This window comes from Rhipicephalus sanguineus, chromosome 9 (genome assembly GCF_013339695.2).
Source record: "Rhipicephalus sanguineus isolate Rsan-2018 chromosome 9, BIME_Rsan_1.4, whole genome shotgun sequence".
In the NCBI taxonomy this organism is placed as follows: domain Eukaryota; kingdom Metazoa; phylum Arthropoda; class Arachnida; order Ixodida; family Ixodidae; genus Rhipicephalus; species Rhipicephalus sanguineus.
Window position 1 is genome coordinate 24,596,791 of NC_051184.2, and position 19,468 is coordinate 24,616,258.

Below are 19,468 nucleotides of genomic sequence, written 5' to 3' on the forward strand. Positions count from 1 at the left end.
GCAAGGATATCATGTTATGACGCCACCATGTCACGTCACGGGAAGTCATGATAACGTCACAGTTTGACGACCTGTGATGATTTTTGCATCACTCGTGTTGACGCCACCGACGCGGGACGCCGGTCAATTTTCGGGTTTTATTAAGCGTCTAAGGCTTTCGCCTCAAAACTTCCAAATAGTCAACATAAATAACGGTAGGTTATCGGGGATTCTCTAGATAATTGGCATTTTAAGTCCCAGCGTAATGAACGTTTGTGACGCGTGAGACGTTAGGAAGCCTTTCGGAAAGCTCGTGTTCTACATTGCCTTTTGAAACGAAAAACAGCTTTCAATATTGCGTTACTATACCGCTCTCTGGAAGGGCTTCAGGTTCCAGAGTTGGTTTTACGGAGAGTGCCCTATACTGAACTGTGAAGCGATTCAAATTTGATGTTCAAAGAGCACAAAGGGGTCGTCAGAGCCTACCTTATGTTTAACGTTATTGAAGGCTGGCAAGTGTCAGAGCAAAAAAAAAAAAATGCGGCAGATCCCACGCACTGTGGGAATCGATGTAATGCGAAGCAGCCGGCAGAGAGCTGCTACATCGCCTTGTTTCTCTTGGAGACAAGTGAAGTCATTCGTGCCATGGTATCTAGTTCACTATATATCGCATGTTTGACATGCATTCATGCATGTACACTCCGGTATATGCCATGCTAATGAAACGCATATTCTGGAATATACAATGCATGACCTATCATTTATGTTCATGACGCACTAGTGGCATGCCATACTAATTTTGGTATATATGAAATTAACAAAACGGCCGGATGCGCACCATGACAGTGCCATGTAAATCATGTCGTACATGTCATGATATTAATGTTGCCACCTCTCATTTATGTTGGCCATACGGTCGCGTCGCGCAATACTAATATTTGTATATATCAAGCTAGCCAAACGGCCGCGAGTGCACCATCACCATGAGTGTGTCATGTAAATCATGTCGTATATGACATGCGTGTCATATGGTTTTCATGTTACCACCTGTCATTTATGTTCGTCATATAGTCGCGTCACGCAATACCAATTTTGGTGTGTATCAAGCGAGCGAAATGGCCGCGAGGGCACCATGAGCGTGGCATGTAAATCATGTCGTACATGACGCATGTCATGATTTTCCCGTTACCACCTCTGATTTACGTTCATCATACAGTCTTGTCCTGCTATATCACTTTTGGTGTATATCATGCGAGCGAAACGGCAGCGATCGGACAATCAGCGTGGCATGTAAACCATGTCGTACATGATTGAATATCATGATTTTCCCGTTACCACCTCTGATTTACGTTCATCATACAGTATCGGTGCGCAATACCAATTTTGGTGTACATATATCCAGCGATACGGCCGCGAGAGCACCATGAGCGCGGCATGTAAATCATGTCGTACATGACATGCATGTCACGATTTTCAGGTTACCGCGGGTTAGTTATGTTCGTCATAAATAAATGTCTCACCATACAAGTTTTGGTATGTATCCATTCATTTAAACGGCTACGGGGAGCGACCCGAGACCATGTAATGTAAATCATGCTGTAGATGACATGCGTGTCATGATTTGCACAGTAGCACTTGTCGGTTGTGTTCGTCACGCCACACCAATTTTGATATATATTAAGTTAACGAAACGGTCGCAAGAACTCCAAGACCGTGACATGTAAATCATGCTGTTCGTGACATGCATGTCATGATTTTCATGTTATGACCTGTCATTTATGTCCGTAATACGGTCATGTGATGTCATACCAATTTTGGTATACATCCCATTAACGAAACGGCCAGGAGAGCTCAAAGTCGTAGGCGGCTAGATAGATATATACGCTCACAGTCGGAGAAGATCGCTAAGAAATGCTTCGCATTAAAAAAAAGAAAAAAAAAACGTGTGTTTGCTGACATAAATCACATTTCGTCCATTGTACTTGCGCCTTATTGACGATAAGGTAACCTACGAATTTCTGCCTACCGCGTCCCAAGGAATGGTGATTTGAGAAAGGCACTTTTTGGGGAAAAAGGCATGGTTTCTCTCGCATTGCGAATGAGTGCCCTTAGTAGAACAAAAAGTACGTGACAGAACCACCGCTATGTGCGATTGGAAGTTCGTGTTCGCTATGTCTTCTTCCTCGAGAGATGTAATGAATTTCTTGCAGAATTATGCTGTACGCTTTGCTGAAGGCGGGGGTGAATAGTTGAGAAGGCCAATTTGTTCGCGCTGCGGCAGATTGCGTGACTTATTTTACCAGCGTCCATGGTTGGAAAGGTCATCGCAAACGTCGCAGAAGGTCCCCGCACAGTTGTGTTCGTGAGTGTCTCGTCGTTTGCCGAACAAACCTACATTCGCCAGTGTTACGGCCGCTACCGTTAGTACCTTGTAGTTGTTGCAGACCGAAAGTATTGCGTAGTTGACCCCCGTTGGATGTTCAGAGCCATATTTCCATCACCCGCCGAGGTGGTCTACTGGTTACAGGGGCGTAGACAGAAATTTTTTTCGGGGGGGGGGGGGGGGGCACCTCCTTGATTTGAAGTTGGGGTCGGGCAGGTAGATGTGATTGAGTGTCATTTTGTGCTCTGTATGTCATGGCAAAAAAAAAAATTTTTTTTTTTGGGGGGGGGGGGGGGGGGGGGGAGGGGGCACGGGCCCGGTGTGGCCCCGCCTGGCTACGCCACTGACTGGTTACGGTGCTCGACTGCTGACCCGCAGGTCGCGGGATCGAATCCCGGCTGCGGCGACGAGAAGGCCAATTTGTTAGCGAAAATGCTAGACGCCTGTGTATTTAAATTTAGGTGAACGCTATAGGGGTTCTCACGGAAACATGAACACAACAAGCAGCGCGTGCGAACCTTTCCCTCGTTTGGATCGGCCCGCGCGCTATCGGAGTGTCAGTCACTCTCGCTAGTTCTACGTAGCAGCCCTAACAGTCGGAGCTGTAACCCCCTATCGCGTTCAGTCGCGACCGCGGCGGGTTTCAGGCCAGTGGGGACAGAGACAGGTCTTTCCACTGAAGGTACATATCTGCCAGTTGCAACAAATACAGTAGCACATCAAATGACCCTCAGCGGCGGAGTGTTCCGTGCACCACTGGGGGAAACAACCGTTATAGCAAGCACACGTCGAGGGAATAACTGTTCATCCCACCTCGCGTGGCTTTTGCACTCCGGGTCGGTAGGTCGCACTCCATGGCCGGAAATTCTGTGCTGGAAAATGAGGTGTCGATATGTCGTGCTGCTGCGCGGAGGCGGCAGTCTTGCTCAGCGCGTTCAGTTGCCGCCAGTAGTAATGTCGCAGATAGATGGGCGCTCATATGATTGTTTAAGTATAGGCCTAGTTCCTTCCCCCGTTTCAGAGAATTTTTCGTAAACAAATGAAATTTCTACGGTACATTGACATCACTGCAGAGATACGCAAACCAATTCGAGCAGTGTTTCGCGCGCGAAATGTACTTGCGTCCAAACAATCGTACTATAGTCGGGTACAACTTTAGAAAAAAGGAGAGGCCCCGCCCATATGACCGAAGCGCGGCAGCCGATTGCCTCCGCGGCAAAGAAATAGTCCCGCTTCTTCTCCTTGAGCGGAGGCACCGGCCGTCCGGCTCGTGACGTCAGTCTAGAGCGCGCGCCTATTGGTGGAAGCGCGTGTGCATTCGCCTTTGAGGTGCAAATGCCGCTTTTTTCTAAAGTTGTACCCGACTATAGAGCCGTCGAGCACAGCGCTAGCGGTCCGCGAAGAAAAAAAAAAGTTCGTCGCTTCACTGTTAACATTCGCTTCTGCATGTGTTGTGTGCCATGTTCCTATGCAACTTTTCAGGGGCAGCTTGCACGACGGACACTGCCAACGTACGTGTAATTTCACCCATGGCTGCAAAGCTTCAAAAAAAAAAAAAAAAAAAGACGGGACGAAGCTTTGAAGTCATGGGTGAGTTTTACACGGCTGGCGGAAGTCCTTCGTGCAAGCTGCGCCTGCTTCAACATCGTGTAGGGAAGCAAAAATATGACAGAAATTAGCGACAGGCACCCGCCTCTTGGATGCCCGGGAAGCCAGCGAGAGTAGACGCTTGTGCGAAAAAACGCACAAGCGTGTAGCCTTGTCTTCCACACTCCAGCGGCCCAGTGCTGCCTCGGCCCGCTCACACTCTGCGGGCCGAGGTTCGATTTCACCTTCGGGTAGTAGTATCGAACCACGGCCCACAGAATGTGAGCTCCATTCCACCTTTCACATTCTACCCGAAGGTGGAAGGCGGAATCGAACCTCGGCCCGCAGAGTGTGAGCTCGACACCCTGCACACTAAGCCACCGTAGTGGCACGGCTATCTCGGTCCGCGGCAGCTACACACGCACGATATCGGCGTGTGATTGTCCCGATACCACAGAGATGGAGCGGACTGTGCTTTACGCTTATCGCGTGGAAATTGACGCCGGTCATCGCATCCTTCTCTTCGCCCTTTCCCTCATTCCGGCGCTCACAGTGAGCGGTGACGGACTGTTCTCGCATGACGAAGCGTAGTGCGGCTGCCGTCGATTCCTCCTTTCCCTTCGCTGTTTCTTTAGTACAGGCTTCTGTAGTAGAGAACCGCTGCCATCGCAGTCCGCACCAATATACGCGGACTATCGTTAGTTTTTTACCTGGGACCATTGCCCCTAGTATGACAGTTATTGAAGCGGTGGGGAAGTGACAAATCGTGCATACATGCAAGGCAGCGCTGAAAATTTGTTCGTGACTGAATAGCATGTCACCATCTTCTCACGTCATTGTTAAATTTGCATTTACTTCCACACGCGGCTGTTTGGGCAGTCCACCGCGGTGCGTGTGGTAGGTACGACATTGCGGCGGGTTAATCGGATAAGGTGGAGTGCGACATTCATACCGCAGTCCTGAAACATTAGCCCCACATAGAAGACTGCACTCGCCACGTGTCGCCCCCATGGAGCTTTCTACAATATTTACTAGAGGGAATGATGGGTAGTGCTCGGATTTGCCGAATGTTCGTGCTGGCGGTTTCGAATGAAAGAATCGCTCATTGTGAATCGCGTGAGCTTCGAATTGGTGAGCCTAAAAGGGTGAAAGTGGAACTGCTGAACTTTTCGTAATGAACAGTCTGGGGCCGAAAGAACGATGGTCAGGCAAAACAATGTACTATCAGTCCAATGCTGGCTGATGCAGCTCCCATAGACACTTGCGTCAGGCTTCCCTCGAGTGCATCATCATGACACTCCGCCGACCGTATTCTTCGATCGGTGCTGTACTTACCGTAACTTGAAGACACACCGAAGTACGAGCGGAATGTAGTAACGCTGTGGCCCGTGGTGTCCTCGCTTCGAATTCTTTTAGGTGAAACGTAGTGCTGTGGACAGTGCGCTGTGTTTTGATGAGAACAACGCATTTGTGGAATGCGTGAAGCTATACCCCCAGAACGAAACAGTTCTGGGCCATTCAGATGTGTACAGGTGGTGACCAGAGAAGCTGCACTGCGGCGACAAGGAACGTCCGTCAACAATTGCACTGTCGGATTTAGCAGCAGGGTACTCCTATGTTTTGTGTCGCATACGCACGGGGTTTCTTGCATGATTGTAATGGGTGTGTACTGGCGGTCCATGGCACATACACTCTGGATGTTCCGTAATTGGTGCCGCTTAATGAGCAGCTACATTGAGGAGGTGGCGTTATGTGGTGGAAATGCGGAGTGTGCACTTCGGTGTTTGCGAAGCGAAACTACGCTGTCGAATCCGTAGCTTTAGAGTATCAGACTTTGCGAATGGGTTGTGCAGGGGTTCACGCTAACAGTGATCATACTATTGGCGTTGAAGCTGCATTTGGAAGAGTACGGTTGCATTGCTGCGCTCGTGAAGCTCACACTACGTGTTGATGGTATTAGCGTAGCATCTGCATTACAGTGGCTTCCGAGTCGTGGCATACTCTTCCGGACCCTGGACTTCAAACGACGGTTTGGAGAAATCCCGGCTGTACGAGGGCCTGCCCTGGAACACACCGCGCGTCGACGACATCCGGATCGTTCAGGCAGCTGGAAACATCATTCGTGAGTACGCACATTCTGTCCGCCATTACTACGTTCGCGCACCGTTAAGCAAAAGAACACACACAGGATGGTGACGACACATCGTTTATTGAGAACATCGGGACCCTCCACGTTCCTTGGCAGTAGTGATCACATCGAGAGGCCACCAGCAGCTTAGCGGGTGTACCGGAGGACTGGCGCTAGAGCACATAGCTGTGTTGCTTCGTTGTCTGTGAGGGCTCGTGGAATGCTGTGAGATATAGGGCATGTGCGTTACCAATCACTGCAGTGACATACCGGACACGCTGTCTACATTCGGAATGCGTATGCAGTAGGTATTAGGCAAGCGATGGGATATGCACAGCAGGCACATTACCAATGATAGATCTTCGTACCCGATACGGGCAATACTACCCCAATGCATGCTGTCCCCGCATACAGATTCCAATATCAGGTATGTATTCGCGTTAGTACAGGCGTCGTGGTAGCGGCAACAGTTACACTCACGTTCGATCAGCAAAGCCGGATCGCCGGTCCCATTCCTTTGACATCACGGGAAATATTGCATGAAGGGGTTGATAACGTAAGTATATGCTTCCTGTATGGCCACACAAACGGTTACGCTGATGTGGCGTTCGGATCAAGCATGCAACAGGAGGAGACGGCAATAACGGAACGCATCACCACTCCGCAGGTCTTCGGAAATGCAGTGCTGTATTACGTTCGTTGTACGAGAGACCGGTTGAAAGTGTATGTGAGAGTTGTTATCGTGCACGGTAGGGATGGTCTGTGTTCTGCTCTTCTGCATGGGCTTCACAGAGCAAACGAGGAATCACGGCCGTAAATAGGAACACTCTTGTGGACAGTTCCGTTAGGTTATTGATATGATGCGGCTGTATGCTAACCGATCGAGTAATGACACACACTAATCACTCCTCCTATTCTGCAGGTTTCACGGATGAAACATGGTGAACACAGCACGCTAATGTGTCGAATGTCGCAGTGCCTCTGGCACTGCGACGGAGGGACGCTAACGGAATACAGTTAAAGCAACGATAAACACTGCCATTGTGGATCCGAAATAGTAACGGAAGAGACTCTGCCAGTGTTCATTGTAGTTCAGGAATACTAGTGACACAAAGAGAGGTAATGAAATGCCGTACATCAACGACAAACACTGCCACGGAAGTGGTAGACTAGTAACACTAAAGCAAGATAACGAACACTATAAATAGGGAATACTAATGAAAGAGCGAACAGTTAACACTCATGAAACAGCCTACAATTGCAGACCCTTTCAGTGAAGCTGTAAATCAGGAATGCTAAGGAAAGAGACACCAGAGTACAGTTACAACTGTTCGTTCAGCGACACTAGCGAAAGAGCCTACAATTGCTGACAGTGAAGCTCTAAGTCAGGAATGCAAAGGAAAGAGACATTAGAGTACAGTTACACTAATGACAGAGCCTACAATTGCAGAAGCTGTAAATCAAGAATGCTAAGCAAAGAGACACGAGAGTACAGTTACAACTGTTAGATCAGCGACACTAATGAAAGAGCCTACAATTGCAGAAGCTGTAAATCAAGAATAAGGAAAGAGACACGAGAGTACAGTTACAACTCTTCCATCAGCGACACCAATGAAAGAGCCTAAATTGCAGAAGCTGTAAATCAGGAATGCTAAGGACAGACACACGAGAGTACACTTGCAACTGTTAGATCAGCGACACTAGTGAAAGAGCCTACAATTGCTGTCAGTGAAGCTGTAAATCAGGAATGCTAAGGAAAGAGACACGAGAGTACAGTTACAACTGTTAGATCAGCGACACTAGTGAAAGAGCCTACAATTGCTGTCAGTGAAGCTGTAAATCAGGAATGCTAAGGAAAGAGACACGAGAGTACAGTTACAACTGTTAGATCAGCGACACTAGTGAAAGAGCCTACAATTGCTGTCAGTGAAGCTGTAAATCAGGAATGCTAAGGAAAGAGACACGAGAGTACAGTTACAACTGTTAGATCAGCGACACTAGTGAAAGAGCCTACAATTGCTGTCAGTGAAGCTGTAAATCACGAATGCTAAGGAAAGAGACACAAGAGTACAGTTACAACTGTTAGATCAGCGACACTAGTGAAAGAGCCTACAATTGCTGTCAGTGAAGCTGTAAATCAGGAATACTAAGGAAAGAGACACGAGAGTACAGTTACAACTGTTAGATCAGCGACACTAGTGCAAGAGCCTACAATTGCTGTCAGTGAAGCTGTAAATCAGGAATACTAAGGAAAGAGACACGAGAGTACAGTTACAACTGTAGATCAGGGACACTAATGGACGGGCCTACAATAACAAATACTGTCGATCAGGAACAGGACTGAATGCACTACAATTACAGACACTCACAGCCGAGCTACACTAGAGTACAGTTGCAACTGTTAGATTAATGTAAGAGCCTACAATTACAAGCACTGTCAATCATGAATGCTAAGGAAACAGACACTGGAGTACACCTGCAACTGTTCCAGCTGTACTCATGACAGGGGTTACAAGCACGGTCACCGAAACTGTATATCAGGAACGCCAATGCGGCAGATGGAGTACATTTGCAACTGAGGAACACGAACGGAGAAACAGACTACAGTTATAGCGACGATAAGCGTAGTCACTCAAACCGTGATTCAGGAGCAGTAATCCAAGAGGCAATGGCCATGAGGAACGCTAACGACAGGGTACAGTTACAGCGAAGCTGCAGCTCAGTAAAACCAATTCAGGACGAAGTGCAGAGGTGATCTGTACCGTGCGTTCTGAATATACTGCTGGACGGAAGCGTACACTTCAATAATGCAGGAGCCGTCGTTCCGAATGGATGCGGCCGAAACACCACACTGGTCCCCGTATATCAAGTAAGTTGCCTGTACGGCAACGAGCGGAAACCATCCTGGTCGCCATTTACGATGGCGTACTGGCACTTTAATGTAGGGACATTAAACCTGCAGGGCGTTGCTACACTGAATGGACACCTGCTGTCACCGATTTGTCAGCTACCGTAAGCAGAGTGCGCCAATCCTTTCGCCATATGTTTGTTGCTCCAGGGCGGCAGTCCCTCCAAGTGAACAGGAACTGCGGAGTCTCATGCACCGCAAGCGTCACGATACCCTATAGCCGATTCGTATACAAACACTTCCGAAAAGCATACGTACACTTCTACTGTAGTATGGTCGTACAAGTTCATGAGCAGTAACACCGAACTGTGTCTGCCTACAACGAAACCGAATTATTTCCAGAACCAGAAGAAACTATATATCAGACGTACACGAGACACCATCGAAGGATTGTCGAACAGTACGAAGAGCCACCAGCATGCAATTACGAATACTCTTCCTACACTGCCGTCACATAATCAATGTGCATCGGAACAGTGTCTTGTCAGGCAGTAGTAGTGTAGTACGAGGAGTCACATGAACGGCAAGCGCCCCACACCTCGCGATATCCTGCGAAGGATGGAGTGTTAGGTGAACATCTAATGCAGGAACAGTATAACCGAAGGAACTATAGACGAACTTCGCAGCTACGCCACGTAGACATAGTGGTTGCCCACCGGGAGAGCCTCACATCGCACGATGTCATGTACCGCGTTGCGTAGAACGGTTCTGGCAGACATGCATGGTAGGCAGTATTCTTGCAGCACGCGGAATTACGTGTGAGCAGTGTCCCTCAATATGTGGAGAAATCATGTGAAGTAACTACTTCAGGAAAAAAGACTGGGACGAAGCGTAGACACGAACCACTGTACACCACGAAGGAGTGTCTCACGAATCTACAACATTGAAGGCAAGTAGACGCTATGAACTACGAAGATACTGGATGCACTTGCGGAACTGCTTGGCTGTGACGAATACGTTATTCACAAATACGGAACCTCGCGAAACGTACCACCATCGTTACGCGGCCTTTGATTCGTCAATACGTTACGTATTCCAAAGCGGAGCGATCGCTCACCTTCGCCGGCTCGCCAGGAAGGATTCCGGTGGTATACCTGCACGAAAAGAAGGTTTTGAATTGTATGTGTTCCTGCAGTGGGCTCGCGCATACGTGTATCTGCAGGCCCACATCAATATACTCATTGAAGAAATTGCTTGCACTTTTTGGAGCTGTGCGCGTCTTCTTCTGTACGGAAACATTAACGTTTGTGCTACAACAATGGGAAAAATACCACCTAGTGTTATGAAGAAGACGAAACGCGATCTGGGTAATCATTAATGAACGCGTAATGCTTTGAAACTTAGAAGGGTCATACACCGGATTTCATTCCTGGACTCGAAATTCGTCGTCGCGATTTCTTTTTTCTCTTTGTTCCGCACACGCACGACGAATGTGTGATAGCGCACCATCCTCATATTTCACCTCACAAAATCTGTAAGTGACGACAGTACGATGCAGTGAAGAGGCATTCCGCTCCTGCATCAGCCTGCCTGCAGGTTGTTGTACCGTAGGACCTTACCGTAACTTCGGGATGGGGTCCTGAAGTCTACGGCTACTATATGCCCAGTCGTCAACCGTTTCGGAGCTGAGCGTTGTATTCGACCTAATATGGTGGTAATGGACTGCCCGAACGCCTATACCTAGCATCCGCTCGTTAAATCGAGAGGGTGATGTGCCACGTACTTCGCTCGGGAATACATTTTCGGCGTTGCTCTCAATGTGCATATGATCTGAAACTTCCCCACTGCTAGAATAACCGACAGCGGTTGTGCGGCACACTATGCAGTTGGCCACCGTGGCAATCCCGCGTAACGCTGGAAAGAGGGAGAGGGTGCTAGCGGCTGCCGGGCGCAGGCGAACTACGGGATTCTTTCCCATGCGATAAGAATCGGCCCCTGTGATATGAGCGCCGGAAGGAGGGAAAGGGCGCAAAGATCACCGGCGTCAATTTCCACGCGATAAGCCATGATATCGTGCGTGTGTAGCAGCCCAGAACGGAGACAGCCGTGCCACTACGGTGGCCTAGTGTGCAGGGTGCCGAGCTCACACTCTGCGGGCCGAGGTTCGATCCCTGTCGAAGGATGCGGGCTGAGGCAGCACTGGGCCGCTGGAGTGTGGGGGACAAGATTGGACGACGCCGTGCCCTTTTTCGGCACACCGTCCAATCTCGCTGGCCCTCCAGGCATCTAGTGGCAGGTGCCTGTCGCTAATTTCTGTAATATTTTTGCTTCCCCTACTAGATGTTGAAGCAGGCGCAGCTTGCACGAAGGACTTCCGCCAGCCGTATAAAATTCACCCATGACTACAAAGCTTCGTCCCGTGTTTTTTTTTTTTAAGCTTTGCAGCCATGGGTGAAATTCCACGTTGGCAGTGTCCGTCGTGCAAGCTGCCCCTGATAGTTGTATAGAAACATGGCACACAACACATGCAGAAGCGAATGTTAACAGTGAAGCGACGAACTTCAATTTTTTTTTTCTCGTGGACCGCTGGCGCTGTGCTACACCCTTCAGCTGGACGACCCTACCACTGCAATTTGCGAATCTTATACGTGGTGCTCTCTGTACTACAAACACTTACGTTTCTCATACGTATATAATTCACTCGAATAGGGAGGCAGCTGGGACGACTTCTCAATCATCTGCGGCAGTTAAACGGGATTGGCAGAACACCGCATACCGACGCCTCACACATTTTTACCACACAACGGGAAGCAAAATGTGTGATTATTGATAGATCTGCCAGCACCAAAGTTGCGAACGTGAGATTGGGGTATACAGAAACTATGGCTACCAGGCCTCTGAACATTCGAAAGAGCATCACTCATCTGAGACTTTCGGTCTCCCACAAGTACATGGTACTAACGGTGCCAGCCATAACGTTTACGAATGCAAGTCTTTCCTTTATCATAAGTTACACATCGGGGTGGGGGGGGGGGGGGGCGGGCGGGTACAACTACTCTTCATCTATTTTCACCCCCCTGTACACGCCAGCATAGGAAGTCGTGTAAACAGTGAGACGTAACAGAATAACGGTGGACAGATCAACATTGCGAGTGCATCCACGAACACCACAGAAGCTGCAGTAAACGTCGGGCCTCTTTTGAAGTGTGAAATGTCCGAACCGAAATGCATGTATCTCTAAAGCCATGGTGACTGAAAAGAGGAAGCCGTGAATGCAACTACCGACGAAGTGCGAAGCAGCTGGATGTGAAGGACCGACTTGCGATAAGTGATCACCAAATCAATACACCGCAGTGAGTATTCCGTGGAGCTCGGTGAACACGCATTTCTTTCCAGACTCAATTCTGCTGTCTTCTTGACTGTCACTGCATTTTACTATGACTCGATGCGTCGTTCTGAATACAACCCTTTTCGTAAACCTCCAGGTTTCTGCCCGTACCGGAAAGATGCCACTGTAACGTACTTTTGTTGTGAGGTATACTGGCGAACTCCGTGATCTGAGAATACCGAAATACCTGCCAAATGCACGTCCTCACGAGTTACCTTCGTCTCGTGGTTCGGATCTACAGTAACGTTCTGCCCCAAGTGGGTGCATTCCATCGTTACCTATCGGTAAACGTTCTTCTTCCACGCTACTTAGTTTTCTGCATGACAATTTCTGGACCCACCGTTATGTTTTGCCGGTCTATTTTAGTGATCATGCTTTCCAATTCGTCCCCTGAGTTACTTGTCCTTACGTGTAAAATAAATAATCCTTCAACAATGAAGTTTCGTGCTCACGACCACAACCACGTGTCCACGGACTGTCCTGTCCCACGAGACATTTTGTATGAATATGGACTGCAGGCTTAGCTCCAGTGCGATGACCCACATATCGTTACGGTCTTCGATCTATTCGCCTGATGGTTATGGGGGCTGTATAGATTACTGTACTATTCACATGATAGGAGTCTTCATAGTTCTTCGCAGTGCGACTTCGAAGACGCAATCATCCTCTGAACACCGGGGCACGAGTCTCAAGCAGGGAACCCAGCAGCGCATGCACACCGGGCTATTCCGGAAATGCAGATGATCGAAAACCCAGGAAATACTCACGCACTACGGGAAGCCGCTGCGTGTCGCGGGAAGCCATGATGCCACTATCTACCTGGTCACTGCTTGGTCTGCTGACTGCAGACCAAGCAGCAACTTGAAGAATGATCCAGGCAGGCGCCTAGTACGCAATGTGCCTCGGAGACTGCGAGCACACTGAGTTATATGGTATGGGAATGCTGGAAACAATCCTAGTTTCCCGCCCATAGACGAACAGAGCGTACAAAGAAATCCGGAAGACCAGTGGGAGACATTGCTGACGTCACTAAACCTTGTGGACCAGCTCGGGCATATGCTGCAAGCCGGGGCTAGCTGGCATAAGGAAGTAACCCGCACCTGGTACGAACGCGAAATTTACTTCCCTCTCTTCCGGACTAGTATGAACACTCCAGTGACGCGCAAGGATAGACAGAAATTCTCTTAGGCTCGTCCATCTGCTAGCTTGTATGAATTTTAACGTAACCTCAATGGAATACGATTAATAACGGAAGTTCAAATACGCGACTGCCCAACATAACATGGGATGGCATTGATTTGGCTCGCTCATTAAAACACGTTCGTTGGGAACATAGTATGTTTGACAGAGACACGATGAACTACGCTTTCAGGTCCTTGCAGGCCCTACCTGTTCGTGAGCTACGAATGCATTCAAAATACGAACAAATTATAATGCAGCGCGGCTGCTCACGCCTATACTGGCTGCACCACACAGTGTTCTTTTCACCGGCGAGCGTCTGCAAAAGCGAAAGTTGGAACGCAGGTAAACGCCATCTACCCATTTTGGGAGGAAGGTGTCACTGCCAGCGAAACTAGCATGGATGGTGACCGTATATGTAGCTGCCGCTGCGGGATGCGGGATGTGAACCATTGGAGTGTGGAGGACGATATTAGACGGTTGTGCTTTTTCGCACAAGGTCTAATCTCGCTGGCCGCCTAGGCACCAGGAGGGGGGGGGGTGCCTCTTTCTTGTTATGTGATTTTTTTGCTTCCCGTACACTATATGAAAGCAGGGGCGGCTTCCACGAGACTTCACCGACGGAGCAAATTCTCCCGTCATTGGGAAGCTTGCTCGTGGAAAGTCCTCGCGCATTTTGTTCGGCAAGTGACGAGTCACTCACGTACACCACTGCGCGGGGACATTCCGCGACGTTTCAAATTCAGCTTTCCAACCATGGGTGAACTTAAAAGCTGGTAAAATCAGTCGTGCAAGCTGCCCCTGCCGCGTTGCTTTCCCACCAGGCGTGAACAAAGTGGGTGGCCTTCTCACCTCTATCACCCCTGCTTTCAGTAAAGCATACAGCACAATTCTACAACAAATTAATCCCGATCACTGCACGAAAAAGACGTAACGTGCACCAACTTCCGAATGTACTGATCTTTTCAGGACACAGAGCGACGGTTCTATTCCTTAGCTATTGGTCTATTAAGCGCACTCCGTGACAATGCGAGAAACACCTCATTCAAGAAGAGCCTTTGTTTTTGTTTTCTTTTTTTTTTTTGTCTTCTCCGTCCATTGCATTGAAATTGCTTGAAGTGCATAGCGTAACCTTTTTCGATGCTTGTACTCATGCTTCCTTGCGAAGCTATGGGCTGATATTTATAGGTTACGTTATTTACCAAAAAGCATTACTGAAATGGACGAAATATTTGCCAGTCATTCACGTCACCGGATAGAAGACTTCCCTTTTCGCTGTTTTACTCTGACAATTCAAAAACTTCAACCAAAAGGCGGAACCAGTGGCACCATTTTTCTTTGATTACAGCTAAGCAAGGAATGAAGCTAGTCTTTTCATTAAAACACGGATATTGCAGCATAAAAGTAATCACCAATACTCAGCGACGGGAAATTATACAGGTTACTGTCAAAACGAGTCCGAAAGCGCAGATGTGCATCGGGGTTGCAAGAGTACGACAACATTCCAGTTAGACAGATAAGACGTTTACCGTGGCGTAGCGACTAGGTCACTGAAAGATTGCAGATAACTATTTGGTTGGGAGAGTGTGTAAAGTCACGTTAGTGTGTTCGTTTCACAGACAGAAGCTAGTCAAGTAAATTGTTGAGTGCGCTCATTGAGCGTTGATATGTAAGTTGTGCTTTGGGAAATGGCTCGCACCTATTCATTTCTTCAACATCTCACAGCATAGGTCGGCAAACTCACTCATGAGTCGACTCACTCAGAGTCAGATCGAGCCGTGAGTTGGAATAGGAGTCTGAGTGAGCCCGGCTGAGTAATATGTTCGTGAGTTTGAGTCCGGTTGAGGAAAATTTTAGTGAGTCCGAGTGAGTCCGGTTGAGGAAAATATTGGCGAGTATGAGTCCGAGTCAGCTCTTAGCGCAAAATATATTTATTGAGTGAGTCTGAGTGAGCTTCACCTTTTATTGCCGACCTATGGTCCTATCTATACCCCCCTATCAGCCTTATATCGGCTCAGGTTTTTACGCAAATCTATTCATACATACCCCAATGCGCTGGCGTTCATGCTCCACCTCATTGTTTATTGATCAGAGGCGTAAGTTTGGGGGGGGGGGGGGATGCCATGAACTCGTCACACAAACTATCACCGGACGTTCTTGATAGAAATACCTCCCGTGAGACGCGTGTTTCCTAAAAATGTCCTTAGTGGATTGCAACCACTGACAACTCGTACTCGAAGGTACAAGATCAAAAGGCGTATCGCACCGATTATGTGAGATAGTGGCGTTAAACAGCATTTACACTATGATCTGAACAGCTAATTTTACGCCAGCGGACTCATGAGTCGACTCACTGAGGTCAAGCCGTGAGTCTGAGTGAGTCCGGCTGAGCAATATGTTGGTGAGTTCGAGTGAGTCCGGTTGAGAAAATCTTTAGTGGGTCTGAGTCCGAGTGAGCTCTCAGAGCAAAGTATAGTTCTTGAGTGAGTCTGAGTGAGTTCCAATATTTTTGCCGGCCTATGTCTCACAGACATTGTTACAACAAGAGCCTTTCAGTTTTTCTGCGCGTAGTTGACTGCATCGCTTCTAGGTTAAACGGCACCTGTAAACATTTAGTAATATTCTCCTATTCCAACGGTCTCAGCTCAGCTAGCAGGCCGCAGTCACGGAAGCTAATCCCGCGTGTGGGTTGGGGGGGGGGGGGGGGGTTGGTGGGACGCTTTAAGGCAGTCACGTCTGTGTAGCATTCCCAAACAGAGCCTCATTAATCACAATAGGCGAGAAAATAATGCGAGTGCACTTTATCAAAGTCACGAAAATTCAGTCACCAAGTAAAAAAAAATATGGGACGAAGTCATTCACGTGCGGGCGCGGGCCGCGTATTTGAGACCGCTGTCATATTCGATTTGTTTACGCTGTGCCCCTCACTCCCACAGTCTTAAATTAGCCTTCTCTTCATTCTTGGCAGTTGGTCGTCTGGCATATCGTTTTTTCCTCCGAACATTCATTTGGGTTTATTTGGCAACATCATACTTTGCATGCTTTCGCATTTCATCTCATGCACTATCAACGGAAACTGAATTATTAAATCGGCCGAGAGAAACAAATAATCTAAGCAGTTGTTCGAGCTCTTGAAATTCTTGCGTAGAGAAGTACATATCTGTAAAATATGTACTTAATGGGGTGCTACACCCTCGGTACCCGAGAGTGTTCTGCAACTGATTACTATAATTTTCCATATCATGTTTGCTACTACTCAGTAAGTCAAACTTACGACCTCCTACGGCAGCTCGTATGTATACGGGGTGAGGTGCTACATGAAGACAGTTCCAGATATAGAATGTTGGAAGACCAAGGAAACGTCTCGTTCCTTCCGACCTCACTGTTAGCTCTGTCTGTAAGATATGGCGTTCTTTTTTTGTCTTCTCCGCCAATTGCATTGAAATTGCTTGAAGTGCATAGCGTGACCTTTTTCGAGGCTTGTATTCACGCTCATATTTAGCACTCATACTTTTAGTTGTCATTTTCTTCTTTGCTTGTCTATTTCATGCATGCTCAAACTGAGCTCCGCTTTAGCAGAACGACATGATATAATGCACCAACTCGCCCAATCTGCCCTACTTTACATCTCACAGTTGGTTGTAAAACAGTTCCATTCATTCCTCAGCAGCTTCTCAAGTTACTTGAAGAAATGCCAGCCAAACACCATGGGACACGAGGAAGAACACAACGCTGGAACTAACTGCGCCTTATTGAAGGGCACGCATGCTCAGAACACTAGTATTGCCTACCACGCCACCATGTACACAAGGTGTACTGCGCATGCGTTGTGAGGTTACCCATGCTAGAAATCTCTCCTTCAATAAAGCGTAGTTGTTAGTAGAGCACTGCACGGGCGCGGGCCCGGCCCGCGCGCCGGGCCGTCCGAATCGAACATTTGGGCTCGGACCAGGCTTGAGGCTGCGGGCCGGGCCGGTCTCGGACCCACTCATAAGGCCTAGCTCGGGCCTTCGAGCACACGCGTACGTTGTGCATTGCATGGTCTAAGGCATTCTGTGCGAAGCTGAAGTGACACGTGCAAAGAGCTGGCTCTTAGTAGAGCTTAGAAGGGTGAAACCTTTCATCTGGAATAGCATCAAGTATGGTGTGTAGCAGCTTGATTATATAATTATATTGTACGATAACGTTTCCGTGACGACGTTAGAATATCAACGATTTATATTTCATCTGCTTTTTGGTGGCTGTTCACCATATATAACGTTAACGTTTTTTATCTTGCTGGATCAAATTATTAATCAGGAGGCTCTTTTAAAAAATTGTGTAATTAATGTTTCCAACGCGAGTGTAGAAAAGAGCATCAAAGAAAACGTCCCTGGTTTGCTTCTATCCGCTTTTTCATGTTAGTTGTACACTTCTTTTAAATAAATTTTGTGGCTATGTTTTATTTTCACTATATACTGTTATTGCAATGACTTGCCATGTGCCATATAGGCAACATTTCATTTATATTCCTTGGTGTTACGTGCCAAAACCACGATATGATCACGAGGCACGCCGTAATGGGGACCGGATTAATTTCGACCACCTGGAGTTCTTTAACGTGCACCTAAAGATAAGTACACGGGTGCTCTTGCATTTCGCTCCCATCAAAATGCGGCCGCAGTGGCCGCTGGAATCGCACCCGCGTCCTAGGACTGAACAGCGAAACAGCTTAACCGCTGAGCTACCACCGCGGGCAAAGCAACATTTCGATGCATGTACACACCGAATTTTCCGTCCGATCGCCCGCTAAAAAGCGCAAGGCATCTATAATAATCATCATCAACTAATATCCTCTAGAAGAACTTGTTTTTGGGCGAGCTGGCGCTCTTCTGTCTCTTTCCTCCGGCCCTTTTTCATGTTTCTAGCTTCGCGCCAGTTACGATATGTTCAGCAAAATATCCTCTAGCGGGCCCGGGCCGGGCCTGGTCATGAACACGCGCGCCTTGGATAAGTTTAGTAATGAACACCCGGGTTCGGGCTGGGTTCGGTCACGTAAGCCCAGGCTTGGAACCACGGGCCCGTGCAGTGCTCTAGTTGTTCGTTCCAACGTTGCGTGCGTCTGCCTTCTTTCTCGTGTCCCGTGGTTTGGCAGGCGTTTAAGTAACATGAACCAACTCGCTCAGATATCGACTTTTCAGCCTCACAAGCTGGAGCACATGCTTGAATGTCGGTGTAGCTTATTTTGTAACGTTCTAGCGTGAGGCCAATAACACAGGCACTCACAGGCTTACAGCCTGGCACTGGTTTCTCCACTACCTCGCGTGCAGTATACGGTGGGCAATCAGTAAGTTGTCTGCCTTTGAGCTCGTTCATCCCTACAACACAGTACAAGACATTGCCATCTCTTCCTTCACTCATATTTCCCTAGCACTTACCGCTTAACCTCTCCAACTGGCCTTCTAGAAGGCTTTGAGCCAGGAACGTCACAAGCCACGTAACCTGCTCGATACAGCTCCGAACAGTTCTCCAGCAACAGATGTGGAGTCTGAAGCGAAAGTTTGTGGCCTGCTCAGTTTTTTTTTTCTTTCTTTTCAATACACTGGATAACGTTTATAAATAGCACAACCGTAAGAAGTGATCCAGCCAAAATCGGGCCCATGGAATAATTCATGTCCTTTTGTTTGTGACTGTGCAAGTAACTTGTTGCAATCGTTCGATTAATTTGCAAGCAGTGAACTTATTAAACAAGATACGCGCTGACTACCGACTGAAAGTTTGTATGACAAAGATGGCCTTTTTACATCAGTAACAATCCTTCATTCAAAAAGCTTCTAATTTTCTTCGTATATTACAAGAGAGGGAGCACTCAAACATATGTCTTCTTTCCGAATATCGGGCTCTGTAATTTCCGATACACCTTAGATTTTTCACTTTCATATAAACTATAAATTTCTCATCCCATCGGCATGAGAAAGCAAGCGAAAACTGCAAATC